Here is an 18154-nt window from a genome sequence, read left to right as displayed (position 1 = left end):
TTATACCTAGAACATAATGAATGTCTTTAATCCTCAAGAAAAATAAAATGAGAAACATACTTGTTCAATATAAAGATACTCTGAAAAAAACTGTTAAGCCATAAGCAAAAACTGGAAAGAAAACAACCTCTACTCACTCTCATTTTTGGAGATGAAATTTATTTTTATAGTCCCTTACTACTGAGACTAAAGCAACACATTATCTACTTTTTTGGCCTAAGATGAGCCTTCACAATTTCTCCAGCAAGATTTTCAAGGATATTTTTTTTTATCGAGTCCCCCTATATTATCTCCCCAATTTCTGTTGTTGTGAAAAAATTCTTTATTTCTGAAAAGTTTTATACCTACTAAGTTTACTACCATGTTATTGATCAATATTATATCTGTAACTGGTTTGTAAAAGATGATCAATTTATATTGCATTTGTCAAACTATTTGTCTTCTTAAGTAAAATTCTGACTTAATTAGAACTATCAGCATATAAAATGGTTAGTTATAATAGACTTCCTGGTGCAAAAGGCAACATTTTAACTACATTTCTGGGAGGCCAATATTTGCCTAATTGTGGCTATTATCAAATGACCATTTCATATCTGGATGTAAAAATGTGGACAATAATAAAATAGATTGTCTAATTGTGATTACTTACTAATATAGTTAGGGTTACTTATTCTAGAAAATGAAGTCTCTGTTTTCATCTTTTATTTTTTTTTTCTTGCATTAATGTTTGTCAATCCTTGTGACAGGAAAAAAATATTAGAAATTTAACCTCTTCTTATTTCAACCCCTCCCATTCATATCATCCTTTAAGAAAAAAGTGAGGGCCTTGAATCCTAGAGTCTAGTGAAAGTGTTTTTTAAAAAAAGAGAAGAAATTTGAAAATTGGCTTTTTTTCTGATATGAAATTTCTAGAGTTAATTTTTACTGTTGGAGCTTGATAATACATATGTCATATAGTCATGTGTACTCTAATATGGTATATCTATTTTATAAAGCAAAACTGTAAATAATAAAGAATTGAGAATTTGGTCTCCATGTCATTAGTAACAAAATTTGGATAAACAATCTTTTTTGACTTCTGTCTTAAATTCCATGAGAATGATGAAGTTTGAATAATATAAAATGGTATGTTTACATTCCAAGGCATAATCTTGTTAAAATTACAATTAATCTGCAATTATCTACTCATTAGTTTCAATAATGGTGCATATAATTTGAGAGCAGATGAGTAAGAAAAGCACAGTTCCTTTCTATCTGTGAAATTATATTCCTGAAAACTCAATTCTAGAAGAATTACTTTTAGAAAAATATGAGAAAAAAGTATGTTAAATAACTGAAGAAATGTCTGAACGAATGAAAGATCTTGACAGTCATTAAATAAAACAATGAAGACAGCAAACTCAATTCAATATCAAATTAATAACATATGTACAAATAACGGATATGATAGCTTCATTCTGGGATCAACCTTTTTATATTTTCAAAGAATTATTCATAGATTGGTTTTTATGCATGCTAGATAATGTAAAATAAAAGCAAATTTCTGCCTGAATGTCTAACTAACTGTTAGAAAAAACAGCTCTAACCAAGCTGTTTTCTTACTTCCTGATTCACAAGTATGAAGTCACATCAAATAGTATCGTTTGTTCTAGAGGTAAAGAATGATGTCTCTGTCCTTTTTCAGTTTTATTTTTTAAACTTTACAGTAAACTTGGTTCAATTTCTGTAACAGTGGTTCATTGATGTTCTGTTTTGTTCTTTTTTGTTTTGTTTTAAGCCACTGTGTTTTTGTTTTTTGTTTGTTTTAAGCCACTGACTTCATTTTTGTTATTGTGGTAAAATACACATAATATAAAATTTACCGTCTCAAATATTTTTAAGCATATGGTTTAGTGGTATTAATACATTCCTAATGTTGTGTATCCAACATTATCATCCATCTTCATAACACTTTTCATCTTGTAGAACTGAAACTCTCAATATATTAAACAATAACTCTCCATTGTCTCTGAAAATTATTCCACCATTTTCTCTGAAAATAAACCACCAACGTGGTTAGGTATTAGAAGGTTGATCCTTTTGGGAGGTGGTTAGGTCATGAGGTCAGAGCTCTAAAGAATCGGATTAGTGCCTGTATAAAAGAGTTCAAGATTGTTGTCTTGTTCCTTCCACATGCGAGGACATAGCAAGAAGCCTTATGTCTGAACCAGGAAACTGGCCCCCCTCAGACACTGAATCTGCTGGTTTCCTGATCTTGAACTTCCCTGCCTTTAGAACTCTGAGAAATAAATATTTATAAGCCACTCAATTTATGGTATTTTTTAATAGTAACTCAAACGTACTAAGAAATCTCCTCCCCCAGCCTCTGGCAACCACTATTTTATTTTTGTCTCTGAAAGTTTAACTTCTCTAAGTACTCTATATGAGTGAAATCATAAAGTATTTGTCTTTTTGTGAATAGTTTATGTCACCTAGCATAATGTCCTCAAAGTTCATCCATGTTGTAGCATATGTCAGAATTTCATTCCCCTTAAAAGCTGATTGATATTCTATTGTATGCATAGACCTCATTTTGCTTATCCATTCATCTGTTGATGAATACTTGCTTTGATCCCATCTTTTAGGTGTTGTGAATAATGCCGATATGAACCTGGCTGTACAAATATATCTTTGAGACTCTGCTTGCAATTAGATATACACTTAGAAGTAGAATCCCTGGATCATGTAGTAATTCTTTTTTAAAAATTGTGAGAAACAACTATGCTGTTTTCCACAGTGGCTGTACCATTTTGCATTCCCTCCAACAGTGCTTAAGGGTTCTAATTTCTCTACATTGTCACCAACATTTGTTATTTTCTTTTTTTTTTAAGTAGTAGCTCTTCTAATGGGTATTAAATGGCATCTCATTGTAGTTTTAATTAGCATTTTTCTAATGACTAGTGATGTTGAGCATCTTTATGTGCTTATTGGCCATTTGAGTATCATTGGAGAAATATCTATTCAAGTTCTTTGCCCATTTTTGAATAGAGCTGAGGCTTTTTTGTTGAGTTTTAGGAGTTTTTATCCATTCTCCATACTAATTGTTTATCATAAATCTGAGTTGCAAATATTTTCTTTCATTCTGTGGGTTACATTTTTACTCTGTTGCTATTTTAATGCACAACTTGAAAAAAATATGAATTCCATTTGCTTTCTGTTGTCATCCATGCCTTTAGTGTCATACCCAAAAAATTACTGCCAAATTCCATGTCATGAAGTTTTTGTCCCACATTTTCTTCTAAGAGTTTTATATTTTTGAATCTTACATTTAGGCCTTTGACCCATTTTAAATTAATTTCTGTACATAGTGATCTAACTTAATTCTTTTGCATGTGAATATCCAGTTTTCACAACACCATTTGTTGAAAAGACTATCTATTCCCCATTGAATGACCTTGCCTCTTTTGTACAAAATAATTTTACCATATATGCAAGGGGTACTTCTGGGTTCTCCATTCTGTTTGATTGATCTATATGTCTATTTTTATGCCAGTACCACGCTGTTTTGATTGCTGGAGCTCTGTAGTGACTTTTGAAATCAAGAAGTGCGAGTCTTCCAGCTCTGTTTTGTTTTTCAAGATTTGTTGTGGCTATTCAGGGTCTCTTGAGATTCATATGGATTTTAGAATGGGTTTTTCTATTTCTGCCAAAAAACATGCCATTGGGATTTTGATAGGGATTGCGTTGAATCTGCATGTGTCTTTGGGTAGTTTTGACGTATTAACAATATTAGGTCTTCCAATTAATGAACATGTGATGTATTTTCATTTATTTATGTCTTGTTTCTTTCAGAAATGTTCTGTAGTTTCCATTGCACATGTCCTTTAATTCCTTGGTTAAATTAACTCCTAAGTATTTAAATGAATTCTTACATATTTTACTACTTTTGATACTATTATAAATGGATTTTTTTTGTAATTTCTTTTTCAAAATGTTTATTGTTAGTGTATAGAAATGCAGCTGATTAGCTGGGTGTGGTGGCTTATGCCTGTCATTCCAGCGTTTTGGGAGGCTGAGGCAGGAGGATCACTTAAGTCCAGGAGTCAGAGGCTGCAGTGAGCTGTAATCATGAATAAAACTGTATCTCCAAAAAAAAAAATAACAATAATTTAAAAAGGAAGAAATGCAACTGATTTAGTATGTTGATTTTGTTGCTTTTTTACTTTTCTGATTTCATTTATTTGTTATAACAGCTATTTAACATGGAATCTTCAGGGTTTTCTGCATGGTTTTCTATCATCTGCAAACAGAGGTAATTTTAGTTTGTTCTTTACAATTTGGATGCCATTAGTTTGGGGTTTGTTTCATTGTACCTGAAACGTCTTTAGCTGAAACATTCTTTTGCCTTTTAGAAAAAGCTGCCTACATTTCACTGATACCTACATTTTTAAATGCATATATTCTAAATCTCCATTCATTTTTTTTATTTCAAAGCAGGCTGAGTCCTGTCATGACAGTTTTGCCTTCCATACAGACCTTCCTGCATTGTCTGTTAAACATTGACCAATTATTTGATTAAGGCATGGAGTCCAGGTCAGTGTTTCTCAAAGGGGCTGATCTGCAAGCTTTTTGTATAAGCTGCACAATAGGATTATGTTGTTTGTATTAAAATTTAAGTTGATGCACTACTTCCTTTATTGAAAAAGTCTTCCTCAAAAAAATTACCAGCTGAACTTAACTGCACTGTCATGTTGGTTGTTTTTTTAAACATAAGTTTTCAACTCCTTTGAGTAAATACTAAGGTCTATGATTGCTGGATCACATGGTAAGAATATGTATACTTTTGTAAGAAACTGCCAAAATATTTTCCAAAGTGGCTGTGCCATTTTGCATTTCCACCAGCAACGAATGAAAATTCACATTGCTCTACATCCTTGCCAGCATTTAGTGGTGTCAGTCTTCCGGATTTTGGGCATTCTAATAGCCGTATCATGGTATTTTATTGTTTTAATTTGCATTTCCTTGATGACATCATGCACAGCATCTCCTCATAAACATAATTTCCATCTGTCTTCTTTGGTGAGGTGTCTGTTAAGGTCTTTGGCCCATTTTAAAAATCAGGTCATTTATTTTCTTATTATTGAGTTTTTAGAGTTTTTGTATGTTTTCAGTAACAATCATTTATTAGTATGTCTTGGCAAATATTTTCTCCCAATCTGTAGTTTTTCTTTTCATTTTCTTGACTGTGTCTTTGCAGAACAATGAAAAAATAATTTCAATAGAGTCCCGCTTAAAAGTTACTTCTTTCAATAATTATGCCATTGGTGTTGTATCTAAAAAGCTATCACCAAGCCCAAGGTCATCTAGCTTTTTTTCTATGTTAGTTTGTAGGAGTTGTGTAGCTTTGGACTTTGATGTCATGTGATTTGGATTTGGATCTAAACCTGTTATCTGGAATGTGTGGGTTGCTTGAAAATGTAACTTCTCAGATTTAATTTCCTTATCTATAAAAAGGAGATAGTGATAATACTTTACACATTTGTTATAAATATGAAATGAAGTAATAAGTATATGAAATGTGCTAGCACAATTATATACTGAGTTAACCTAAAAAATGTTGGCCATCTCAATCCTTTTTTTTTTCTATATACATTCAGACAGATCCTACAAACGTCTCAATATCTTTTCTCAAGTAGACGATTTCCATATAGTTCTCTACTGAATAAATTGGATTTATTTAAAAACTTGATTGGCAGTTCTTTTGTTCTTTCTGACACCAAATACCTGGTGTGTTTTCCACATCAATTCTCCAGTTCTCCAGCACTAACTGGGTATTCAACAATTCAGTTTAATTCTCACAGTAAATATCCTGAGTTAGCATACATCCTACAAGTTAAAGGACTCAGCCCCACTAGATTGGCCCCATTTCAAATGCCAGTTACAAATCCCTGTTTGCCATCCATACTTCTAACCTACCAGCTATAGATTCTGAGGTTCCCATGATAACCCCTGCCACCTCAGGTTTGATAGTTGACTAGATGAACTCATGGAACACAAGAAAACATTTTAATTACATTTACAGGTTTATTATACAGTAGGTTTTACTTTCCATTGTTTCAGCAACCCAAAGTCAACAGTGTTCCAAAAATACTACAGGATTTTAAAAAATTGTACTGATAACAATATATTTTACATATTTATGAGGTACATGTGAGGATGTGTTACATGCATAGAAGGTGGAATGATCAAGTCAGGGTATCTGGGCTATCCATTACCCTGAATATTTATCATTTCTATACATAGCTCTTTTAGCTATTTTTAGCTATTTTTTAGCTGTTTACCTCTTTAACTATATACCTGTCTTTTAGCTATTTTTATTATATAATACATTGTTGCTAACTATACTCTCTCTAATCTGCTATCAAGTGTTGGGGTTTATGTCTTCTATCTAACTGTATATTTGTATCCACTAATCAACATATCTTTATCCCCTCCTCCCACCCATACACCTTCCAAGCCTCTGATATCTATCTATACTCTATCTCCATAAGATCTAATTTTTTAATCTCTCACATATGAAAGAGAATATGTGGTGTTTGTCTTTCTGTGACTGTCTTATCTCACTTAAGATAATGTCCTCCAGTTTCATCCATGCTACTGCATGACATGATTTCATTCATTTTAATTGCTGAATATTACTCCATTGTGTACATATGCTACTTTATCCATTCATCCATTGGTGGACACATAGGTTGATTCTATCTTTGCTATTATGAATCATGCTGTGATAAATGTGCAAATTCAGGTATGTATCCCTTTGATATATACATTTCTTTTCCTTTGGATAAATATCCAGTGGAATTGGTAGATTGTGATAGTTCTATTTTTATTTTTTTTTGAGTAATTGTCATAATGATTTCTGTAGTGGGTATACTAATTTACTTGCCCACTAGCAGTGTATGAATTATCTTTTCTCTGCATCCTCACCAGTATCTGTTTTTTGTGTTTTTTGTTTTGTTTTGTTTTGTTTTTTGTCTTTTTAGTAATAGCCATTCTAACTGGGGTAAGGTAATTGGTAAGGTAATTGTGGTTTTGATTTGCATTTTCCTAATGATTAGTGATGTTGAGCAGTTTTTCAGATACCTGTTGGCCATTTTTTATGTCTTCTTTTGAGAAATATCTATTTATGTCTTTAGGCCACTTTTAATGAGATTTTAAAAAAATTATTGAGTTATTTGGGTTCTTTGTATATTCTAGATATTATCCTTTGTCAGATTAATAGTTTGAAAATATTTTATCCCATTCAGCAGGTTGTCAGTTCATTCTGTTGTTTCCCTTGCTGTGCAGATGCTTTTAAATTTAATATAGTCCCATTTGTCTATTTTTGTTATAGTAGCCGGTGATTTCAATGTCTTAGCCATTAACTCTTTGCCTAGACTGATGTCTTAAAGTGTTTCCCCTATGTTGTTTTCTAGTTGGCTTTATAGTTTTAAATTTTACATTTAAGTCTTTATTCCGTCTTGGGTTTGTACATGGGTAGAGATAGGCATCCAGTTTTCTTCTTCTGCATATGGGTATTCAGTTTTCCCAGCACCATTTATTGAAGATAGTATCTTTTCCCCAGTGTATGTTCTTGGCACTATACAAATTGTCAGTTGGCTGAAAATATGTGGATTTATGTCTGGACTCATTATTCCATTCCATTGGTCTAAGTCTGTTTTTATATGACTACTGTACTGTTATTGTTACCATGGCCTTGTATTATATTATATTTTGAAGTTAGGTAATATGATGCCTCTAACTTTCTTTTTGCTTAGGATTGCTTTGGCTATTCTGGCTCTTTTTTGGTTTCATACAAATTCCAGGATTGTTTTTTTCTAATTCTGTGAAAAATGATATTGACATTTTTGTAAGGACTGCTTTGAATCTATAGATTGCTTTGGGCAGTAGAATCATTTTAATGACATCAATTCTTCTTATTCATGAAAATGGAATGTCTTTCCAATTGTTTGTGTCCTCTTTAATTTATTTCATCAGTTCTGTAGTTGCCCTTGCAGAGACCTTTTACTTCCTTTGTTAAATTTATTCCATATATATATATATATATATATATATATATATATATGTAATACTTTAAGTTCTAGGGTACATGTGCACAACGTGCAGGTTTGTTACATATGTATACATGTGCCATGTTGGTGTGCTGCACCCATTAACTCATCATTTACATTAGGTATATCTCCTAATGCTATCCCTCCCCCTTCCCCCTACCCCACAACGGGCCCCGGTGTGTGATGTTCCCCTTCCTGTGTCCAAGTGTTCTCCTTGTTCAATTCCCTACCTTCAGAGTGAACAGGCAACCTACAGAATGGGAGAAAATTTTTGCAATCTACTTATCTGACAAAGGGCTAATATCCAGAATCTACAATGAACTCAAACAAATTTACAAGAAAAAAACAAACAACCCCATCAACAAGTGGGTGAAGGATATGAACAGACACTTCTCAAAAGAAGACATTTATGCAGCCAACAGACACATGAAACAATGCTCATCATCACTGGCCATCAGAGAAATGCAAATCAAAACCACAATGAGATATCATCTCAGTTAGCATGGTGATCATTAAAAAGTCAAGAAACAACAGGTGCTGGAGAGGATGTGGAGAAATAGGAACACTTTTACACTGTTGGTGGGACTGTAAACTAGTTCAACCCTTGTGGAAGTCAGTGTGGCAATTCCTCTGGGATCTAGAACTGGAAATACCATTTGACCCAGCCATCCCATTACTGGGTATATACCCAAAGGACTATAAATCATGCTGCTATAAAGACACATGCACATGCATGTTTATTGCGGCAATAGTCACAATAGCAAAGACTTGGAACCAACCCAAATGTCCAACAATGATAGACTGGATTAAGAAAATGTGGCACATATACACCATGGAATACCATGCAGCCATAAAAAATAATGAGTTCATGTCCTTTGTAGGGACATGGATGAAACTGGAAACCATCATTCTCAGCAAACTATTGCAAGGACAATTTATTCCTATATTTTTTGTAGCTATTGCAAGTGGGATTGTTTTCTTGATTTTTTCTCAGCTAGTTCATTATTGGTATATAGAAACACTACTGATTTTTATGTGTTGATTTTGTATCCTGCAACGTTACTGAATTTATTTATCAAATCTAGGATTTGTTTTTTTTTTTTTTTAGACAGAGTCTTGCTCTGTTTCCTAGGCTGGAGTGCAATGGCACGATCTCAGCTCACTGCAACCTCTGCCTCCCAGGTTTAAGCAATTCTCTTGTCTCAGCCTCCCAAGTAGCTGGGACTACAGGCACACACCACCATACCCAACTAATTTTTTTTTTTTGTATTTTTAGTAGAGATGGGGTTTCACCATGTTGGCCAAGCTGGTCTTGAACTCCTGACTTTGTGATCCACCCACCTTGGCTTCCCAAAGTGCCGGGATTACAGGTGTGAGTCACCGTGCCCGGCCCAAATCTAGGAATTTTTTAAATGAAGTCTTTATATTTTTCTAGACGTAAGATCATGTCATCAGCAAAGAGGGACACTTTGACTTCATTTTTTTAATGTAGATGCCTTTTATTTCTTTTTCTTGCCTAATTGCTCTGGCTCGGACATCCAGTACTATGTTGATGTGCTGCTGAATTCTATTTGGTTATATTTTTTTGGGATTTTTGCATCTACCTTCAGGGATTTTGGCCTGCTGCACTGTAAGCCTGTCTCTGGAGAGGGTGGAACCACGGTCAGTGGGAGCAGCTTAGGCAGGCACCTGTGGAGCAGGTGATCTCCCCTTGTCTTGGTCCCATAATAGCCTGCAGCATCAGCATCAGGGAGATTTGTCTTCAGGGTGTGTGAAAGTGCCCAGCCTCCTGCCCTCCACCTTGGCCAGCTGCACCAGAGGTGGTGTTAGCCCCAGGGCAGGTCACAGTTCTGGAGCAATTCCTCTACATAATATCTAGGCAGCTTTCTGTGTTAGTCTGGAGGCCCCCAGAGAGTCAAGCGGTTTTCTCATGCTTAGGATTATTGAAGTCATTGGTGGGGTTGTGAAGCCCTGGGGGTCAGTCACTCACTCTTTCCCGGCATCTGCAGCTTCTTTCCTTATTATAGTATTTTAAGAGAGAAGAGGAGGGACTATATTTACATCACTTTTATTACTGTATATTATTATAATCATTCTTTTATTATTAGTTATTGCTGTCCATCTCTTACTGTGCCTAATTAATAAATGAAAATTTATCATAGGTATGTATGCATGTATAAGAAAAAAACAGTAAATATAGTGTTCAGTACTATCTGCAAGTTCTGTCATTTGCTGGGGATCTTGGAATGTATCTTGCATGGATAAGGGGGGACAACTGTAGTGAATACAACTCAGGAACAGCCAAATAGAAAAGATGCAGTGGGTAAGGATTGATGAAGGTGAAGTATAGATCTTCCATGCTGTCTTCAGGCACACCACCCTGCCAACACTTCTATGTGTTCATGGAGAGGGAGGTTGTCATATATTAATTGTAGCAATTTGACTCTTCTTAATGGGCAATGGAAGAATTTAATTCCCTGACCTAATACTCTAACTCCTAGATTTTCTTTTATAAATATTGCATTTATAAATAATTATGAGCACAATTTTCCTTAAATGACTTTAATCCCAACAAAGAACCAGACAACAAGTATTTGGTTGGGCATGCTTTTGACTTGGGAAGATGTGGCTCGAGAGGAAATCACTCTAATGAGTACATATTTCTCAGTGCTCCTCTAATGGTTAAATAATTAAGATTGTACTTATACGAAGTCCTCCAAATAGACAGGACTGTTTCAACTCCTCTTTCAACTGTACGTGATTGAAGACAGCCCATGCATATTTAACGTCCATTGTCTCACACTCCCTTAAATATTTAAAAACAGGTTATATTAATATTTTTAATATTCATTTGAAGGTTCTATTATTTATTTAAATATCTTTTATTGTTTTTAAAATTAAAAACATTGCTTTGCTTACAGTTCTGGTACTCATTGAAACTGTCATTTTTTTTTTCAAGAAATAAATGCAAAATTTTATTCATGCTGTCAAAAAAATGCATGAACTACTTACTCTCTCATCCCCTTATTAAGAAATACACACAAATAAACATTTCCCTATAATCTGGTATTTTCATGCATTATTCTTCCCAAATAAAGTAGATATCTCTATATGGATTTAAATATTAGAACTAAGTATTTAGAAACCTTGCTGGACATCTTGAGCCAGTAGATACAAAAAGAAAATGCTAAAATCATTAATCTTGGGCACTTGTTACTTAATAACTTTATTACAACTAAAATCCTTAATTACTTTGAAAGATTACACTTTTACCTTCAGACATTTAATGTTCTACAAACACTTGTATAGATTATAATATATGGGTAATACCAAAATTAATTTACATGAAGTACATTGCCATATAAACTGCAGTTTGAATTTGATTCAAAATTCTGTAACATTTTTCTTTAAATTAGTAGTTTTGTTGTAATACTTTGATGCTTTCCACAAAGCATGACTTTTCTTCATTGCCTTTGTAAGGTTGTGAATTTTAAATGATGGTGTGAGTAGGTCAACCTCTATTTTAATTGATAACTTTAAATAACAAGTAAGGCAAGATTTTCAAAGTCCTCTTTTAGGGAGAGAGCTAATTCATGAACCACTGGTAGTATCTGCAATTGGAAATAATGTGACATAGGCTGTTTTTAAGAGCATGCATTCTGAAATCAGATTGCCTTGTTTGATTCCTTAGTCTGCTACTTTTTAGCTGGGTGACTTGCTTAATTTTTCTGTTCGTCTTTTCTTTTTCTTCTATAAATGGGTTATTGTTATAAAAAGATAATCTGTGTGAATATCTTAACACAGTATTTGCATTTAGTAAATATTCAGTGTCAAGAAATATAATCTTTATTTTTATAATCATCATCCTTCAGTATACATGTAGTGTGGTTTCATAAATAGACTTTTTAACCAACTATCTTAGTATAAGTGAAAAAACTTGTATAATATAATAATATATCATAAGAATCATATATTTTAATTGAACAAAACACAGGCACCTACTTTTCTTAAGAAATCCTACTTTTAAGCATTTCAGAATATGCTAAGTAGATTTTTCTCATAATATTCCTATATATTTCATTTCCTTCATGTTGAATACTTCATAAAAACATTCTGAATAAATTTTATGCCATAAAAAACTGATTCTATCACAATAGTGAGCTCTAACTTTTTTTAACACCTGAAGATTTCTTTCATCATATTCGAAATTTTCACACTATACATTTCATCATAACTGCAAAGGCCTATCCTTCTCACTGGATATTCCAAAGAATGAAATGTCCAACTATCAATAGCTAGTATGCTTAAAATGAACCATCTATCAGGAGAAAGTTTCCATTGGCAGACTTGAGTGCACTATAATGAGTGCGCTTGTTTTCATATTATTTAGCTTTTTTGAGGTGAAGAAACCACCCTGGAATCAAAGTAGTGTGGGCAGTCTTTTAAATAAAAGGCCTTTTAAATAGCCTTTAATTTAGGGATGCTTTGCAACTCAGACTCTATTAAACTTTATGAAAATAGACAATGTTTGAAGAATTTTAACCCAACATTATCATTCTTCCTTACAGGCCATTGAAAATTGAATGGGCTGAATCTTTCAGGTGTGGACAAATGACATTCATATATAGAGAGAGTCTAGAAAAACCCCCATTGCTGGTGATAATTCATTAAGTCGGATACTTTCAAAGAATTCTCACAAAAATCATCTATAAAAAAGTAAATATATATTTGGGGATATGTTCCCATTAGGTATAATGAATTACACTGAAAACCTCTTCCACTTAAAAGGAAATTTCTCCTTTTGTAAGAAGAAAAAAAATAGCTACAAACACGTTAACTTTGCTAGGCAAATACAAATATAACTTGAGAGCAAAGACTGTATTCACTTAACTTAGTAGCATTTGACTGTAGTATCATTAATCTCCACTTCAGTATTACATTCCAACGGTCATATCTTTGATTTTGTAATCATTCCAAACTTCTCTACCTGTGAGCTATTAAATTGCAACAATATCCTGTTCATTAACTGAAACATTCTGGCTCCCGGATACCTTTGTCCTCAATGTATTTGCTTTTCAAGTTTTCATGTTGTTCTAGCAAATCAATCTGTTGGCTGTCTTCCCCCATGAGTTTCCTTCTGAATTCTTTCCTTCCTGAACCAGCTTAGACTGTCCCTTAAACTGTGCCTTAATGTTTTGCCTCCTTGTCCTTTTGACTCCACTCATAGTGTCAGACTCCTGACCTTTGAAGGATAGAAGGCATCTGTTTCAGTTATTTCTTGCTATGTAACAAACTACTCCAATACTTCAGAGCTTAAAAGAACCACATTTTATTATATCTAATCATAGTAATTCTAACTAGTGGATAGCTGATCTGGTCTCTAATGTCCAAGATGGTTTCTTGTGTCTGGAACCTTGCAAGGGACAAGTGGAAGTCTAAACTAAACTCTGCCCTCTCCTTCTCCATATTGTCTCTGGGCCTCTTCACATGGTTTCTGCAGAGGAGAGGTTGAAGTTTTACATGGGGTTCAGCGCTTCCAGAGTGGGTGCTTCAAAAGATAGGAAGTGGAACTGCCAGACACTTGTGTCCTGGTCCCAGAAATTGGCACAGCATCACTTCTGCTCTGTGTTCTAATAGTGAAAATAATCACAGAGCCCATCCAGACTTAATGAAATGAACATAAACTCCAGGTCTTGATGGGAGGAATTTTGAAGAGAATGTGTACATCTTTACTCTTTTAACACCACTCAAGTATTCATTTATTCAATGAATAATGATATATCACCAATTATAATGACAGATACTGTAATAGACACATAGGATGCAACAATGATTGGAGAATTTTAGGTCCCTTTGTAATGGAGCTTACATAAACAAGATATGAACAAAGAGTGAACATATGCAGAAAATATATGCAATGATAAATAAAAATTAACCAAGGGAGAAGTTACTTTACTAACTTGTCATCAAAGATGGGCTTCCTAAAGAGGTAAAATCTGAATGATGAGAATGAGCCAGCTATTATTGAAAGACCAAAGGAAAAAACATCTCAGGCAGAAAGAACAAATTAGAGGTCTAAAGTCTACAAAAGACTTGTCATGTAGAAACAAGAAGAAAACTTATGTGTTTGGGACATAGTCATCAAGACAAGAATAGTTGAGAATATGGCCAGAGCCAGAACTTGCAGGACCTTGAAGTCCTGAATAGCAAACAAGGGTGAGTCCATAAAGTTTTTTGAACAGGAAAGTAACATGAGCTGATTTTTCTGTTAAACACGCATTTGACAAATCTCAGAAGAATGAGAGAACAAAAGAAGTACATTGACCTATTACAAGTATACTGCAGGGAATTTGTTGTAGTCCATGTGAGAAATAATAGTAGTGGTAGTGGATATAGTGACAAATTTATAAGCTCCTAATATATTTTAAGGTAGAATCATCACAAATAATTATCTTTTAAAATCATGGACAGTGTTCTTGAACAGTTATCACTCATTATTTCTACAGTTTAACCATCAATTCACATACCCCAAACCCAAATTACATATAATACACAGAAAAAATGCTTTCACTATATTCCTTAATGGTAATAAACTTGTCAAAGAAAAAATATATATTTTACATATCTTCAGTCTTAACTTGTTTTTTGATAGCATTTGGTACTTTTGACCACTCTTGTTCTCTAAAACATGCAGCTCCTTTAATTTTTGTAACACAACACTCTAGATCCCCACATCTCACTGATCGTTTATGATTATTCTCCTTTAAAAGCTTTTATTTTTCTCTAACCCCATAAGTGATTATATTCAAGAGTAAAGTTCATATTTGGCATTTTACTTATTTTTGTCTATACTCACTCTGAGCTATATTAATAACTGTAACCTTCAGTCAGCCCTTTCTTCTGAGTTTAAGATCCATTTTTTCCCTTGACAATCAGATACATGTTTCTAGGCATGTAATAGACAAAATATTATGTAAAACCTCTCCAATGTAAACAACTAAAATCTGGACAATATTGTAAAATTAATATTAAAAACATGTAAAATGTTTATTTGAAAAATACTTTGTCAAATTTAATGAAAGAAGTACAATGAAGTTACATTTGCCTTGAGGGTATTTGCTGAATATGGACAAATTTGAGCTTCAATTCTGATGGCATCTTTGGGCAAGGGGTGCAGAACTTCAAACCCAGAATATTCACTAGGGGAGGGATCTGTTGGTAGAACTGTCTCCCAAGAAGTTGGAACTCAAAGGATTATATCTGTAGGGTAGGAGTAAAGCAGAAGTAAACCGAATCTACACATTCCCACTCCCAAGGGAGTGCAGGAAATGTGTGACTTTGAAATGATCAGGATGGGATGATGTGGTTCTCCATTCTTGAAATTATAGTTACAAGTTGACCTTTATATGGATTTTTAACTCAAATTCAAGTCACTTGATAATTCAGATCAGCCTCAAGTCATGCACTTAAATGTGATCCTAGACAGTGATGTCTGTAGTTGCCCGTGGACACAAATTTTCTCTGGAGAAAGAAACCATCATTTTAGTCATCAGCATATCCTATAAATATTTTTAAAGGGCAACAAATAGCATAGAATCAAATTGATCAAAATTAATCAAGAACACACAGGAAGACAGTACTTTGAAAGAAAACCAACAGAAAAACTTCCTCAAAACTTCAATTGAAATTATCAGGCAGTGGCCCAGTGCGGTGGCTCACGCCTGTAATCCCAGTGCTTTGGGAGGCTGAGGCAGGTGGATCACGAGGTCTGGAGATCGAGACCATCTTGGCTAACATGGTGAAACCCCGTCTCTACTAAAAATACAAAAAATTAGCCAGGTGTGGTGGCAGATGCCTGTAGTCCCAGCTACTCGGGAGGCTGAGGCAGGAGAATGGCGTGAACCTGAGAGGTGGAGGTTGCAGTGAGCTGAGATTGCGCCACTGCACTCCAGCCTGGGTGACAGAGCGAGACTCCATCTCAAAAAAAAAAAAAAAATTATCAGGCAGTATAAAACAATTACTTTGTTTAAAGAAATGGAAGATAAGCTTAACTACTTTTTCAGGTAGTGGAAACATACAAAAAAGTGGTGTGGCAGGTATACAAAATAACTATACAGAAAAACAATAAATGAAGTATACATTATTGGAATTAATACACAATATATGTTTCGCAGATTAAGTAGGATTGGAGAAAGAATTAAGAACTGAATTAGCTCAGATGAATTTATTCATAATGCAGTACAGAAAAACCAACAAGTGCAAAATTTGAAAAGGGGTTAAAAGACATCAAAAGCAGAATGAACAGGATCATCTAATAAGGCTATAAAGAAGGAAAAAGAGGTGTTATTTAAACAGCTAATGATGAGAATTTTCCAAAATTACCTCAGATGAAAGACACCAAACTTAACAGATTTAAGAAGACCAACAAATTTCAAACCCATAAGTAAAAAGAAACTCATCACTAGGAACCATATATTGAAACTGCAGAACAGCAATGACAAAGGTATTTCGAAAGTGGCTGGAGGAAAAAAAAGACATTCACGTCAAAGTGTGAGACTTTGAGTTGACCTCTTTACACCAACAATGGCCATCTGAAGACCGTGGAATTATATAATGATGCGCTGAAAGAACAAAGCCTGCAAACCTACAAGGAAAATACCTTTTAATGTTTTATGTGTGTGTGTGTGTGTGTGTGTGTATATATATATACGCATACACATATATGTATATATAAAACATATATATACATATATGTATATATAAAACTTATGTGTATATATAAAATATTAAAATATATAAGTATTTTAATTTATATGTACACATATGTATGTGTATACATAATATGTATAATTCTATATATGTATAATATGTACTCAGAAATTCTACATATGTGTGCATATACACATATACATATAAAAATGAAAATTATATTTCATGTACATATGTGTATATATACACATGTATGTATATGTGTGTATATATAACATAAAAATGTGTACACACACATACATACAGACATACGTACACTTTGAGACCTTTATTTACTTCCCCACATCACTAATCATGGATTATTGCCTGCTTATGAGTGGCTAAGTCTTGGATCTCCTTAGGAAAACATAGCACTATTTCGTGTGTATGGTGTCCTATAAAGAACTTCAGTCTTTGGGTATAGCATTAAGAGCTCTTGGTTTCCCAGCCCCACAAACTAAAATATATTTTTTAGAAAATCATGATCAGAAAGTTCACTAAAGATATGATAGATCTAAATGATAACTTCAGACACAAGGAAAGTCATCACAGATGGAAAGTCTACAATGAAAGAAGGAATGAAGGGCAAATAAGCTAGCAAATATCTGGACATTTTTAAAAATACTATAGGTATACCATATTATACTATAATGTACAATATAATTTTTTTTTTGAGGCAGAGTCCAGCTCTGTTTCCCAGGCTGGAGTGCAGCGGTGCAATCTCGGCTCACCACAACCTCTGCCTCCTGGGTTCAAGCGATTCCCCTGCCTCAGCCTCCCAAGTAGCTGGGGCTACAGCCACACGCCACATGCCCGGCTAATTTTTGTATTTTTAGTAGAGACGGGGTTTCACTATGTTGCCCAGGCTGGTCTCAAAGTCCTGACCTCGTGATCCGCCCTCCTCAGCCTCCCAAAGTGCTGAGATTACAGGTGTGAGCCACCACACCCAACTATGTACAATAGACTTTTTATTTAAAAAAGAGGATTGAAATTCATGACACAGTAACACGTTAGAATGAGAATAAAAGGAACAAATTATCCTTAGATTATTGTGTTCTTCAGTAGTATAATAAGGGTATTGATTGATGTTTTTGGATAACTTAAGTATGCATGTTGCAAGCTTTGAGACAATCGGAGTAGTAGAAACAGAGTAAATAAACTTCAAGTAGTAGTGGCAAAAAGATCAGAATGATAATGTAATCCATCCATCTAAAAGAAGGCAATAAAGAGTAGCAGAAAACAAATAGTACAAAATAATGTTACAGTAAATTTAATACAAAAATGTAGTAAAATAAAAGTACAAAATAAGTAGTTAC

General features: G+C 33.9%; 1 protein-coding gene across 3 annotated transcripts in view; it reads left to right on the top strand.

Moving 5' to 3' along the window:
• MDGA2 (MAM domain containing glycosylphosphatidylinositol anchor 2) overlaps positions 1–18154 on the top strand; it is an 833536-nt gene that overhangs the window by 695873 nt on the left and 119509 nt on the right. The window lies entirely within an intron of this gene.

Source organism: Pan troglodytes, chromosome 15 (genome assembly GCF_028858775.2).
Source record: "Pan troglodytes isolate AG18354 chromosome 15, NHGRI_mPanTro3-v2.0_pri, whole genome shotgun sequence".
NCBI lineage: Eukaryota > Metazoa > Chordata > Mammalia > Primates > Hominidae > Pan > Pan troglodytes.
Note: the sequence above shows the minus strand (reverse complement) of the source record. Positions and strands in the feature narration are given on the sequence as shown.